This window comes from Eurosta solidaginis, chromosome 1 (assembly GCF_040869045.1).
Source record: "Eurosta solidaginis isolate ZX-2024a chromosome 1, ASM4086904v1, whole genome shotgun sequence".
Lineage (NCBI taxonomy): Eukaryota > Metazoa > Arthropoda > Insecta > Diptera > Tephritidae > Eurosta > Eurosta solidaginis.
In genome coordinates this window covers 5,271,881-5,286,073 of record NC_090319.1, presented here as the reverse complement: position 1 = coordinate 5,286,073, position 14,193 = coordinate 5,271,881, and the positions used below count along the sequence as shown (strand labels likewise).

Below are 14,193 nucleotides of genomic sequence, written 5' to 3'. Positions count from 1 at the left end.
ACTACTGAATGGACTGATTTCTAGCCCCTTTCTTTTGAACGAAGTAAACTTCAATGTCCCATCACGAGTGTCAAGACATTACAAATCTCTTCTTTTGAGGCAGTGCAGAACTAATTTCGAATTAAATGAGCCTTTTCGGTGTTTGTGTCATCATTTTAACTCGCATTCGAACCCGTTTGATATAACAGATTCACTTTTTACTAAAAGAAAACTATCCTATCCTGTCTTAACTCGTAACAAAATAATAATAAAAATAAAAATAAATCTTTATATAAAATGTTCACTTATTTAACTATGTAGTATATGTATTATTTCCAACTGTTATGTATAATACTCAGCTGATGATATTTATTCTGTAGCTGAGCAGTTTTAGATCTCAACGCTTAACAAAGCTCCGCCTATCAACAACTCGGCAAAAAGAAAATCCGTGCGTCATGCGGATGCGCCCTCGTGTCGGTTGGGCGGGCTTTGGAGGGTATTTATCCGTTGGGTTTATTATTATAAACGTTCGGATCGCTAAACTGTTAAATCACTCCAATATTCAGTATTGCAAACTGGTATTTATTTAGTTTACTTTGGGAGTAGTACAATTATACTTCACTTCGCAACTAATAGCGTGTTTAAATCATACTGATTAGTTATTACTCAGCTTGTGCTGCTTTTATACTCTCCGCTCCCTCGTTCACCCATTTCTCCTAAGGTCTAGTAATTTCGCGAACAGTTGTACCTCAGGCTTGGTTACCAGCTATATACATGTATGTATGTTTGTAGTTTATAGCCATCTGCGTGTGTATGTGTGAGTAACTACTTCGGCTGATGACTACATGTGTGTGTATGAAATATCTCTTCGTCGCCTTCTATGTATGTGTATAAATGATGATTGATGTGTTCATGTACACAAGTGTAGCTTGCTTTAATGTTTTTGTTGTTGTGCCTTTATTTACTAACAGCTAAGTGATGCTTAAATTCGCCACAATATCATGAAGTGTCGTCGGAGTACGCCGTGAGTTAGACTGATCTTGAACCACCCAAGGTGTTTAAATCATCCCTTCCCTTTCCCTTTTGTTCTATATACAAGTGTCGGTAGGAATACTTTATCTGCCAGATTGAAGGAAGAATCGCATAGCATCACCGAACCAGCGAAGCTTTTTTGACTATTATTCTTGCATTATCTTCAGGACTGCATAGAGCTCATCATTAAACTTAATTCGACAACACGCCGTCGTCATCACGGAGAGGACCATAAAAATTTCGGAGACCTTTTGTCTTATCAATTCATCATCATATCCTCAGCATACGCCAGCAATTGTACGATCTAGTACCATCGCGGTTTAGATCTGCTGCCAAAACTATGTTCTCTTACATCCGGGTAATGAAATCTAACGATTTGTACTTCGACCTTTATTTAGATCCAGTATGCTTGACCTTTCAGCCTATTACTGTATAGGGTTTTAATGTATTTAAGTACCTCTTCAGGCATTTTACCCCATATCACGAAATGATTACGAATCAAGGCACCTGGCTGCTTGACATAACGAGTATACTGCTCGAGGATAAGCCTCTTCGTAGACATTCTCCACCGCAAACTTATATTGCACAGTTTTATACCTGAACAAGTAAGGAAGGCTAAGTTCGGGTGTAACCGAACATTGCATACTCAGCTGAGAGCTATGGAGAGAAAATAAGGGAAAATCACCATGTAGGAAACTGAACCTAGGGTAACCCTGGAATGTGTTTGTATGACATGTGTATCAGATGGAAGGTATTAAAGAGTATTTTAAGAGGGAGTGGGCCATAGTTCTATAGGTGGACGCCATTTAGGGATATCGCCAGGGCTGACGAGAATTTGTTTGTACGATATGGGTATCAAATGAAAGATGTTAATGAGAATTTTAAAAGCCGTGGGCTTAGTTCTATAGGTGGACGCCTTTTCGAGATATCGCCACAAAGGTGGACCAGGGGTGACTCTAGAATCTGTTTGTACGATATCGGTATCAAATGGAAGGTGTTAATGAGTATTTTAAAAGGGAGTGGGCCTTAGTTCTATAGGTGAACGCCTTTTCGAGATATCGCCATAAAGGTGGACCAGAGGTGACTCTAGAATTTGTTTGTACGATATGGGTATCAAATGAAAGGTGTTAATGAGTATTTTAAAAGGGAGTGGGCCTTAGTTCTATAGGTGCACGCCTTTTCGAGATATCGCCATAAAGGTGAACCAGGTGTGACTCTAGAATTTGTTTGTACGATATGGGTATCAAATGAAAAGTGTTAATGAGGGTTTTAAAAGAGAGTGGTGGTAGTTGTATATGTGAAGGCGTTTTCGAGATATCGACCAAAATGTGGACCAGGGTGACCCAGAACATCATCTGTCGGATACCGCTTATTTATATATGTAATACCACGAACAGTATTCCTGCCATGATTCCAAGGGCTTTTGATTTCGCCCTGCAGAACTTTTTCATTTTCTTCTACTTAATATGGTAGGTGTCACACCCATTTTACAAAGTTTTTTTCTAAAGTTATATTTCGCGTCAATAAACCAATCCAATTTTTTCGTATTTGGTATAGAATTATAGCATTTTTTAAATTTTTCGTAATTTTCGAAATTGAAAAAGTAATAGTCGGATTTCGGCCATTTTTTACACCAACACAAAGTGAGTTCAGATAAGTACGTGAACTGAGTTTAGTAAAGATATATCGATTTTTGCTCAAGTAATCGTGTTAACGGCCGAACGGAAGGACAGACTATCGACTGTCCGCCCTTTTTTACAGAAAACAGTTATCGTCCTAGAATCGAAGCCCCTACCAAATTTCACAAGGATTGGTAAATTTTTGTTCGACTTATGGCATTAGGCCATCGTGGTGTGATGGTAGCGTGCTCCGCCTACCACACCGTATGTGTGGTAACATCAAAATTTTAGAAATAAGGTTTTTCAATTAGAAGAAATTTTACCTAAACGGGGTCGCCCCTCGGCAGTGTTTGGCAAGCGCTCCGTGTGTTTCTGCCATGAAAAGCTCTCAGTAAAACTTATCTGCCTTGCAGATGCCGTTCGGAGTCGGCATAAAACATGTAGGTCCCGTCCGGCCAATTTGTAAGGAAAATCAAAAGGAGCACGACGCAAATTGGAAGAGAAGCTCGGCCTTAGATATCTTCGGAGGTTATCGCGCCTTACATTTTATTTTTTTTTATATGGCATTAAAAGTATCCTAGACAAATTAAATGATAAAGGGCGGAGCCACGCCCATTTTGAAATTTTCTTTTATTTTTGCATTTTGTTTCACCATATCATTAATGGAGTTGAATGTTGACATAATTTACTTATATACTGTAAAGATATTAAATTTTTTGTTAAAATTTGACTTAAAAATTTTTTTTTTTAAGTGGGCGTGGTCGTTCTCCGATTTTACTAATTTTTATTAGGCATACATATATTAATAGGAGTAACGTTCCTGCCAAATTTCATCATGATATCTTCAACGACTGCCAAATTACAGCTTGCAAAACTTTTAAATTACCTTCTTTTAAAAGTGGGCGGTGCCACGCCCATTGTCCAAAATTTTACTTATTTTCTATTCTGCGTCATAAGTTCAACTCACCTACCAAGTTTCATCGCTTTATCAGTTTTTGGTAATGAATTATCGCGATTTCTTGAAGTTCGGCCCATTGATGCCAGCTCCCGTTTTTCCATCAGTGGCGTGCCTTTCATGCAAGCCGAAAAGCCCCGCTTGGCTATTGGAATGCTCTGCTTTCAAAAATAAAATGAATGGCATAAATATTTCTTTTAGAATTTACAATCATGTTCGAAGCTACTTCCGGCTCATTACACGGTATTTCGTGCCCTCGGTTGGTGAGGAGCATATTCTGTTTCATGGCAACATTGCATATTTTATAGCGCCTCAAATATTTAATGTTTCGGAAAGGCGTCATCTCATTTCCACTTATTGGCTTTTACGAGGCTTTCAAATTTAAAAAGTCACATTATTCGCTTTGCAAGCCGGCTTCTGCGACTGGCTACGTGGCTTCACCTAGTTAATTAAAGTCTGAAATTATCAGAAGCCTATACAAGAGGCGTGTTTAAGTTCAAGCAAAGAGGATAAAAAAAGATACAAATATTTTTTAAACTCTTTGCTGACTTCACCTGTCTGGTTTTATTGCATCATTTAGAAAAAGTATCGATACCGGTAATCATATAAAATAATCGGATCAAAGTATCGATGCCAGTACTCATAACTCAGTAAAAGATATCGAGTGAGTGAGTACCTCGGAAGTTTTACCAAAATTGAAGGAACTTTTTTTTAAATGAATTTAATAGAAAACCAGTAAAGAAGCCTAAGTTTAGACGAAACCGAACATTATATAGCCATTTGTGTGCTCTTACATATATTTTAAGGTTACATTTAAAGAGAAACGTCACGAACATTAAATGATTTAAAAGATTTTTGATCAACTTATGACGTTAAAAAGAAAAAAATGTCAGTTAAAAAAAGTTTACCTAAACGGGGTTAAGATTAAAACTGTAAGCTCCGTTTCATCAAAGTAGACGTGGTCCTTATTCTGTTTTGATCGAATATATATATAATACCAAGGACCATGTTTCCGCCTTATTGCAGAGTGATATCAGCGGCTTTTGATTAACGGCTTGCAAAACTTTTAAATTTTCTTATGCCTAATGGCGGCGACTCCAATTTTACAAAATTGTAATAAATTTATATTGTACATCGTAACTTTGTTTTTATCCACTCATCAAGTTTCACCACTCCAGCAGTATGTATTTGTTAGAGTATTGTTCCTTTTTCCCATTTTTGAAAGTAGGCGTGGATATAATCTGACTTCGACGACTTTCAATACCAATATGTCATCGACGATGCTGTAAAAGCTGCTAACGCCATCCACCACAATTTCACAGTAGAACGAAAAAGCTCTATTGCATGACAAGTTAAAATCTATTGAAATATTATGTAGTTAGCAGCTTTTCAACCCGCTGATCGGGTTGTGCGCCGGGCTTGGGACCCGCCACGTAAAACCATACTCCAATGAAATATACCAACAAGCCTCGGATAAATACACTCTCTATTGATGACGACCAAGGCAAACGTTTGAAGGACAATGAATTGAGGGAATGCACCTGGAACGTCCGGTCCCTGAATGGGATTGGTGCAGATGCCCGGGTGGTTGATGTCCTCGTCAAAGCAAAATCTGACATCACCGCCATCCAAGAAATGCGTTGGACGAAGCAAGGAAGAAAGAAGATCAAAAATTGTGACATCTATTGGAGTGGCCATACGAATAAGCGCAGTTTCGGCGTCGGATTCGTGGTGGGAGAGAGACTTTGTCGCCAAGTTCTGGCGTTCACGCCTGTGGACGAGCGTCTCGCCGCTATCCGAATAAAAGCAAATTTTTTTAATATATCATTCATCTGCGCCCATGCGCCGACAGAGGAGAAAGGCGATGAGGTGAAAGACACCTTTTATGAACAATTAGAACGCACATACGAGCGCTGTCCCCGTCATGATATAAAAGTCGTGCTTGGCGACTTTAACGCCAGGGTGTGCAAAGAAGGTGTTTTTGGCCCTACAGTCAGAAAGTTCAGCCTACACAATGAAACTTCTCCTAACGGACTGAGGCTGATTGACTTTGCCGGTCCTCGAAACATGGTCATATCCAGCACGAGGTTCATGCATAAAAAGATATATCAAGTTACATGGCTGTCTCCTGATCGAAATACTCGCAATCAGATCGATCACGTTGTGATAGACGGACGGCATGCTTCCAGTGTTTTAGATGTGCGCACGATCCGAGGACCTAACATCGACTCGGACCATTCTCTCGTTGCAGTCAAAATACGCACCCGCCTCAGCGCGGCTAAAACCAAGGAACAAAAAACACAAGGAAAGCTAGACGTCGAAAAGCTTCAATCACAACAGACTGCCAATGATTTCGCAACTCGACTCTCACACCTGCTCTCTGAGAGCACAACTCATCCTGAAGGAATACAGGAGCAGTCGGATCATATCTCCAAAGCACTTCGTACTGCTGCCGAGGTAAAAATTGGTTACCAGCGGCCACGAAAAAACAACTGGTACGATGAAGAATGCCGCGTTGCAACCGAAAGAAAAGACGCTGCCTACTGGGCTACGTTAAAAGCGAGCACAACAAGAGGAGTGTGTGAACGCTATCGTGAGTTGAAAAGGGAAGCTAGACGCCTTTTCAGGAAGAAAAAAGCAGAAGCAGAAAGGCGTGAGTGCGAAGAACTTGAGCTGCTAGCCACCAGGAATAACGGCCGAAAATTTTACCGAAAAATACGGCGACAGACGGAAGGTTTTAAGACCGGAGCAAACTCCTGTAGGAACGAAAACGGCGACCTTGTAACTGATGTCCAGAGAGTGCTTAGATTATGGAGGGAACACTTCCCTGCTCTCCTAAATGGAGGCAGTGGTTCACCGCGCAGAGATGACGAACCCGATCCCGCAATAGATGATGATGGAATATATGTCCCCCCGCCCGATTATGACGAAGAAATAGAAATAACCAGATTGAAAAACAACAAGGCCGTGGGCGCTGATGGATTACCTGCGGAGCTATTCAAGTTCGGCGGCGAGGAGTTGGTAAGGCGCATTCAGCAGCTTGTTAGCAAAATATGGGCGGACGAGTGCATGCCCGACGATTGGAATCTAAGTGTTCTTTGCCCAGTCCACAAGAAGGGGGATACTGCAAAATGCACCAAATATCGTGAAATCAGCCTTCTTAATCACCCTTATCGCGAAGTTCACGCGGAAAATTGTTCGCCTTCACTTTTTTTGTTCGGGTGAACTTTTTCCGCCTATCGGCAATTTCGGGCGAACAAAAGTTCACTTCGAAACAGCTGATGCTCTATTGTGAATTAGCAGTGAACAAATAATTTATTTGCAATTGCGTAATTTTTGTAAACAAGCATATATTTCCTTAAAATACAGCAAAAATAGAGATAAAAAATTTTCAAAAAAATGTTTAGTATTGCACTTAGGTTGGTATTGATTGAGCGCGAGGAGAATATAAATGTGAAAGCGATTCGGAGGCAATTAAAGGACAGTTCTAACCCTTTGGAGCTAAGTGACTCACTGTAAGTTAAAAATTACTATTTTCAGCAGTTTTGAATAACAAATTAAGTTCTCTTCAACTAGTTTTCTACAATATTACAGGCTAAATAAGCCGGCATTCAAATATTTGCTAGATATACTTACCAACTCCTTGCCACCATTGAAGCAAAAATTTGGAGTACCACCAATTGTAAAGTTGAGTGCATGTGTTCGTTTTTTCGCAGAGGGAGGATATCAAAAAGACGGTGGAAAGGATCATGAGGTGTGTCTTAGCCAATCTTGTTTCAGTGAGGTACTTCCAGAGGTGCTGAACAATGGATAACTTGGCCGACTTTAGAAGAGCAACGTCAAACTGCACACGATTTTTATGCAAAGTTCGGAATACCAGGAGTTGTAGGATGTGTTGATGGAACACATGTTAACATATCAACCCCTTCCAAGAACGTTCACCAATTTTACAATAGAAAAGGCAAATGCAGTTTAAATGTTATGCTGGTGAGTGCTGTGCATATAACAAAAGCTGAAATAAAATATAAATTATATACATAAATATTTTTCCAGGTATGTGAGAGCAATCTGAGAATTCGTGCTATCGATGCTACACACCCTGGTGCTTTCCACGATGCCTTTATATGGAACATAAGCGACTTAAGATCAGAAATGGAACAGAATTATTTGCAAAGTTACAGCAATGTCCGTCTACTAGGTAATAGCTTAAAACCAATGAAACGAATGCAATTGAAATCAACAAGTTTTCAGGTGACGTTGGGTACCCTCTAGAGCCTTGGCTATTTACTCCATACAGAACTCCTGAAAGTGGATCACCTGATATTTGAACGAGACTCCTACATTAGAAAATCAACATATTGACAAGAAAACAGTACCTATATGGTGACAGGTCAGCGTATTCTTACAGAAATCACAAACGCTCTTTAAACAAAAAATACTAATTCAAATTCAATCATTATTTTTTTTTTTAAGTTTTAAGGTACCTTTGTTATCAAACTTATTTCTAGAAAAATCAAACATCAATACTAAACAGCACAACAAGCACTAAACTATATACATATATATATAAAATGAAAATATTTAACTAAATAAATTACTATTTCATTCATTGAAAATTCGCTTAAAATAAATTTAAAACTCAGTCTTTGGTTTTTTGTCTTAGAATTTCAATTTTTAATTCTTTTAACTCTAACGTCCGTCGATTAAATTCAATTTGCTCCTCAATTTCACGTTTTCGCAACTTTTCCTTTTTCATATTATGCTTTTCCAATTCAACTAATTTTTTTTCTTTTAGATCGCACATACGATCCAGTGTACGGCACAATCTATCGTTATTTGGTTTAATTTCTGCTAAAATTTCGTCCAATTTACCACATAGGTCTTGTTGAGTTCCTAGTTCCTTGCGAATTAACTCTGTGGTCAATTTTTTGTTGGACTTAGGTCTGCTTTGCAGAACTGGCTGAGTGTTGCTATCGCTTGGTGGGCATTCCCGTTCAGCAGCAACAAGATCAACAGGTTCGCTGTCCGTTATGCTTGTAGGCAAATCCGTACTACAACCAGGACCGTCGCATAGTACAATGTTTGAAACTATTTCTATTGGCGAACTAATTTTGGCCTTTTTTGAAGGAACTCCGTAGCTATGTGAGTCTTGAATACCTTCAACTGAATCTTTTAAATCCAGCAGTTGGTATATTGCATCTTCTACAGTCGAAAGTTTTTGTTTTGTTGGGCCCGTCGTTCCATATCTAGAAAAAGATACGTTGTCATAAAAAATTGAGTTTACATACTTAGCAATAAAGGAGTTTTACTTTTTTCCACTCAGCTTCACTCTTAATGGGTGGACCAAGGCTATTTAAACATAAACTTAGCTGCTTCCAGAAGTCCACGACTTTTTCCCGATTTTCTTTTGAAAAACCTCTTGCAATTTCGGGATTTTGCATCATTTTTTCAAGTAGCATTTCTGATTGTGCATTATTTATTGATTTAGTTCTAATAATAAAAGTACATAAAATTATAAGAATCACCCCTATTACGGTTGTCAATAGTGAGAAAATTAGTGTCGACGCTCATGAATTGGTATCGGCGTTGTCGATAACTATTGATAGGTGTCGACGCTTTTTTGGTATTGGCTAAAACAATGTCGAAGTTGTGTTCACGTGACGTGACACAAAATTTGTCAACACAGTTTTTGGTGACGACAAGCGCTGCAACACGAAATTTGGCTGTTAAAAATTAGGTAAAAAAAGCCTTACTTATTCTTACAAATACACGTTATTTATTGATTTTTAATTAAATTTCAGAAAATGGTAAAAATAACCAACAACAATCAATTTACGGAGCTCGTTGCAGAATTGGAAAATTATCCAACTCTTGCCAAGGGGTTTAACAGAGGGGCAGTTCCAACTAATTTTAAAGCGCAATGGCAAGGTATTGCAACAAAATTGAATGCTCTTGGACCACCACTTAGGGATGCTGAAGGTTGGCAAAAGGTGAAAAATTATTTATTTTTTTACGTATATAGTTTAACTTTTTTAATTCAAGGTTTGGAGAGACCTTAAATGCAAGGTCAAAAAAAGCTTGTCCATAACAAACAAGAGTGCCGTGCCACGGGAGGCGGAGGATACAGACAATTGGTGCTAAGCCCACTGGAGGAGCAGGTTGCCAATTTACTACAATTTGGTAAGCAGCTCAACCCAAAAGGAGTGGCACATGGTGTTCGCGAACGTCCAAATACAAGTGGTGAATGCTCTCCAAATATGTTGTCGCACCATGAAGCTATGGAGTTCGATGACATTGACGTCAACACTACCGTACCTGTACCTGCAAAAGAAAACGAACCTGCAGTATATGAAAGTGCTGCGGAGAATGAAAATTCTACTGCTGAGCACAATTTAGATTCGCCTCCTTGTGCCAGCAGGATAAGACGTAAACGCGAGCACCGACAGAGGCGGCACTTATTGGAAGATCATACCGCTATGCAAGAGAGTGTGTTGAGACGAATTTCATCAACTCTTGAGGAAATTGGGAGCAATATAAACTCAATAGAGAACACCCAATATGACACATCGGAGATGTTAGAAATAGAGCGGGAAAAACTTAGGATAATGCAAAGGCAGGAAGAAAGAGAGGAGAAAATGAACAGCTTAAAATTGCAAATAAAGCAGGTTGAGCTAGATATTTTAAAAATTAGACGGGCTAAGGAAGCTGGATCTTCTTAAATAACTTAGTGAGAAAATCGGGCCACGCCCCAAGAATATTTGTTTTAGTTTTTTTTTATATTGACATTTTTTTACGTACACTGTATTCCCAAAAACAGAAGAAAAATTGTTTCGCTTTTTTGTTTATTTACAACTTGCAATTTTTATAGAATTATTGATACTGTTTTTGCGAATACAGGAGTTGGACTGGTCGGTGAATGAAGACCGCAAATAGACTGAATGTGTGTACCGAGCACACGTGTAGCTTTTAAGATTTTGTACTTGAACTTTGTACCTAATATGACCAATGGACTACATGCTAAGAAAGCATATTTTTATTTATTTTTTACTTTAAATAATTGAACTAAAAGTTTTGTTTTATGCACAGCATAGTATTTAATATTTTTCAATAAAAAACTACAAACCTGATAAATAATTTGTAATATGAATTAATTACAAAAAACTTTCTTTTATTTCCTGCCGTATTTGTGAAGCTTCGAGGTTTTGTGAGTTTTCGGACACATCAACTTCAATCATATCTGGGGTATTTTCAGCTTCGGAAGGTGAATCATGGCTTGATATGTCTACATTATATTTAATGCAAACATTATGCAAGGCAGCAAAAACGTTAGCGATTTGTGTGGCTTTCTCCGGCTTATAATGGTGCTGACGAGCACCAAGTAAGCAACTAAATCGGTTTTTCAGAACTCCAATGGTTATCTCTATAATGTTTCTTGTTTTGGCATGTTTGATGTTGTACACTGCTTCAGCGCTTCCTTCTGAAGCTGACCTATAGGGTGTCATTAAATAAGGTTCCAAGGGGTAGCCTGCATTACCTGTAAACCAAGTGTTGCGCACACCAGACTCGTAACGTTCACGTAAAGCCCGTTTGGCAGAACTAATGTTCCACACGAGCGAATCTTGAGATGAACCTGCACATCGAGCATCGAAATAACGGATTCTCATTTTATGATCACAAATCTAAAATTAAAATTTGTCAAAAGTATTTCACTAATCCAATGGCAAAATGTTTACATACAAGCATTGCATTAAGGCTGAAGAATCCTTTTCGGTTGAAATAAAGTCCTTTTTATAATTTACTGGGCGCCGAAATTTTAATATGCGTTCCATCCACACAGCCAACAACGCCAGGGAACCCTGCTTTCTCAAAAAAATATCTTTTGCCTTCCATGTTCTCCTCCTCGGACATTTCCAAGTTAATAAACAGGGGGCATATTATCTGCTCCAAAACTTCGAGCGTTTCAGTCAATATTGCAGATACTGTGGGCTGTGATAATGCTAAATTAAAATCATTACCAACACTTAATTGGTATGATCCTTGGGCCAGAAAACGCAATGTTGTTGCTAACTTTATTTTATTTGAAATAAATGTAGAACGTTTCCCTATTTTCATTGACGGCTCTATTTGCTCTAGAATGTAGTTAAAAGCGGCCTTACTTAACCGAAAGTAATCTAGAAATCTGAAATAAATTAAAAATAAACGTGACGCAGTCAGCTCATTACAATCAAGGAAACATCTGACAATTCGATTAAATTTTCATTAGTGCACCACGCTCAAGTATGTAGAGGAATCGTTAATGGTACAGTAATGGGATACGCAATCATTCACTAATATGCCCACCAAAGTTCATGAATAAACTCTATATTTTGCCCGGAATCGAGAATTGTGCACTAATGGAAATCAGCAATTATAGTACTTACTTCCTATCTGGCAAATTAAAAATGTCTGACTTTTTGCCCATCTCTTTTCTTAGGAGAAGTAACATCTCATTGCACTCGTCATCACTCGAAGTTTCACTTTCCGAAACAAAAAAACATCTTAAATCACAAATTTTAGATTAAATATCAACTTTACACTAAACAAATTGTAAACAAACAATTGTCAAAAGTGTGGGGATCATAGTTTTTCTATAAAATTATCGATATCACGTCGACATCAATACATTGTCTTAGTAAATACCAATTATGCATTGACGTGACGTCGATGTCGATACGACGTGACGTCGACGACGATACGAAGTGATGGTTGACATTGACAGCCATAATAGGGGTGAATATCAATATGCAAAAAAAAAATTACTTACATTTTGATTTTCTTTCGTTCGCCTGCGTTCGCCTGTAAAATATAAGTGAATAAATTTGGGTTTTCCCCGCTGTTCATTTCGCCCGAACAAAGAGTTGCCTATTAGGCGAAATCTTTTTCGAACATGAAAAATTTGTTCGCCACCCTTTGCGATAGGGTGAACAAAAACTGAATAATTTCGGGTGAAAATAAAACTCGCGATGAGGGTGAATATCGCATATAAGGTGCTTTCAAGTGTATTGTGCGAAAGATTGAAGCCCACCGTGAACCGGCTGATTGGACCTTATCAGTGCGGCTTCAGACCTGGTAAATCTACCATCGACCAGATTTTCACAATGCGCCAAATCTTGGAAAAAACCCGTGAAAAGAGAATCGACACACATCACCTCTTCGTCGACTTTAAAGCCGCCTTCGACAGCACGAAAAGGAGCTGCCTATATGCCTACTTATACGGCTGTGCAAAATGACTTTGAGCAACACCTTCAGCTCAGTCAGAATTGGGAAGGACCTCACCGAGCCGTTCGAAACTAAACGAGGTTTCAGACAGGGTGACCCCCTATCGTGCGATTTCTTTAATTTGATGCTGGAGAAAATTATACTAGCTGCAGAACTCACCCGCACTGGAACAATATTCTATAAAAGCGTGCAATTACTGGCATATGCTGATGACATTGATATCGTCGGCCTAAACACCCGCGTTAGTTCTGCTTACTCCAAACTGGAAAAAGAAGCGGTAAAGATGAGTTTGATGGTGAATGAGGACAAAACGAAGTACCTGCTGTCATCGAGCAAAGAGTTGGCGCATACGCGCCTTGGCAACCACGCTCTGTTGGCAGCCATAATTTCGAAATAGTAAAAGACTTCGTTTATTTGGGAACCAGCATCAACACTAGCAACAACATCAGCACTGAAATCCAGCGAAGAATCAATCTTGCCAATAAATGCTACTTTGGACTAGGTAGGCAATTGAAAAGTAAAGTCCTCTCTCGGCGAACGAAAATCATACTCTACAAGTCACTTATCGTACCCGTCCTGCTATATGGGGCAGAAGCATGAACCATGACAACTGCATATGAAGCGGCTTTGGGAGTATTCGAGAGAAAGTTCTTCGAAAGATTTATGGACCTCTACGCGTTGGCGATGGCGAGTACCGAAGAAGATTTAATGATGAGCTGTACGAGCTATACGCAGACATCAACATAGTGCAGCGAATTAAAACGCAGCGGCTGCGCCGGCTAGGCCCTGTTATGCGACTGAAAGATGATGATCCGGCCAAGAAAGTGCTTCTATCGGAACCCGCCTATTTAAGCAGAAGTAGAGGGCGGCCCCCACCACCAGGTGGAAAACGATTTAAACTACCTTGGTGTGACCAATTGGTGCCGGTTGGCGGAGAGAAGGAGCGACTGGCGCGCCTGGTTGGACGGCCATAACCGTTTAGACGGTTAAGCGCCAATTAAGTAAGTAAGTAAGTGATTCTGGACAGTAAACACATACTTGTCTTTTACCACCATATGCAGAAATCGTCTCGCACTCCACCATTATCAAAAAGCCGGGTTAAGTTAAATGCGGAGCTTTTACCGCATCGTCGACGATCTCAATTTATGCTCAAGTTATGGTGTAAATGGACTAAACTTTGTTGATCTTAAACATGTAGACCATCGGCACTTGGTAAAGTATCGGGGAAAAGTATCGATACTTTACTCAGTACATGGAAAAAAGCATCGAGTACGAGCACTCGAGTATTTTTTGGAAAAGTATCGATACTACTCACTAAATACTCGTATTGTTCTATCACTAATCATGGGG

At 39.2% G+C, this 14,193-nt stretch overlaps 3 long non-coding RNA genes across 4 annotated transcripts; 2 read left to right on the top strand and 1 right to left on the bottom strand.

The window, feature by feature from the left end:
* The first annotated feature begins 6,362 nt into the window (after window positions 1-6,362).
* Window positions 6,363-9,013, top strand: LOC137238837 (uncharacterized). Of its 2 annotated transcripts, XR_010949226.1 has the most exons (4): window positions 6,363-7,100; window positions 7,162-7,572; window positions 7,639-7,783; window positions 7,837-9,013. It is a non-coding gene; the product is annotated as an uncharacterized lncRNA (long non-coding RNA). The 2 variants fall into 2 exon arrangements; XR_010949225.1 differs by having other exon boundaries at window positions 6,363-7,572.
* A 59-nt stretch (window positions 9,014-9,072) lies between these two features.
* On the top strand, window positions 9,073-10,740 carry LOC137238838 (uncharacterized). Its single transcript, XR_010949227.1, has 3 exons — window positions 9,073-9,322; window positions 9,387-9,575; window positions 9,628-10,740. It is a non-coding gene; the product is annotated as an uncharacterized lncRNA (long non-coding RNA).
* Window positions 10,722-12,180, bottom strand: LOC137238835 (uncharacterized). The gene is made up of 3 exons (XR_010949224.1): window positions 12,006-12,180; window positions 11,323-11,764; window positions 10,722-11,264 (listed from the first exon to the last, which is right to left on the bottom strand). It is a non-coding gene; the product is annotated as an uncharacterized lncRNA (long non-coding RNA).
* Between the last annotated feature and the right edge of the window lie 2,013 nt (window positions 12,181-14,193).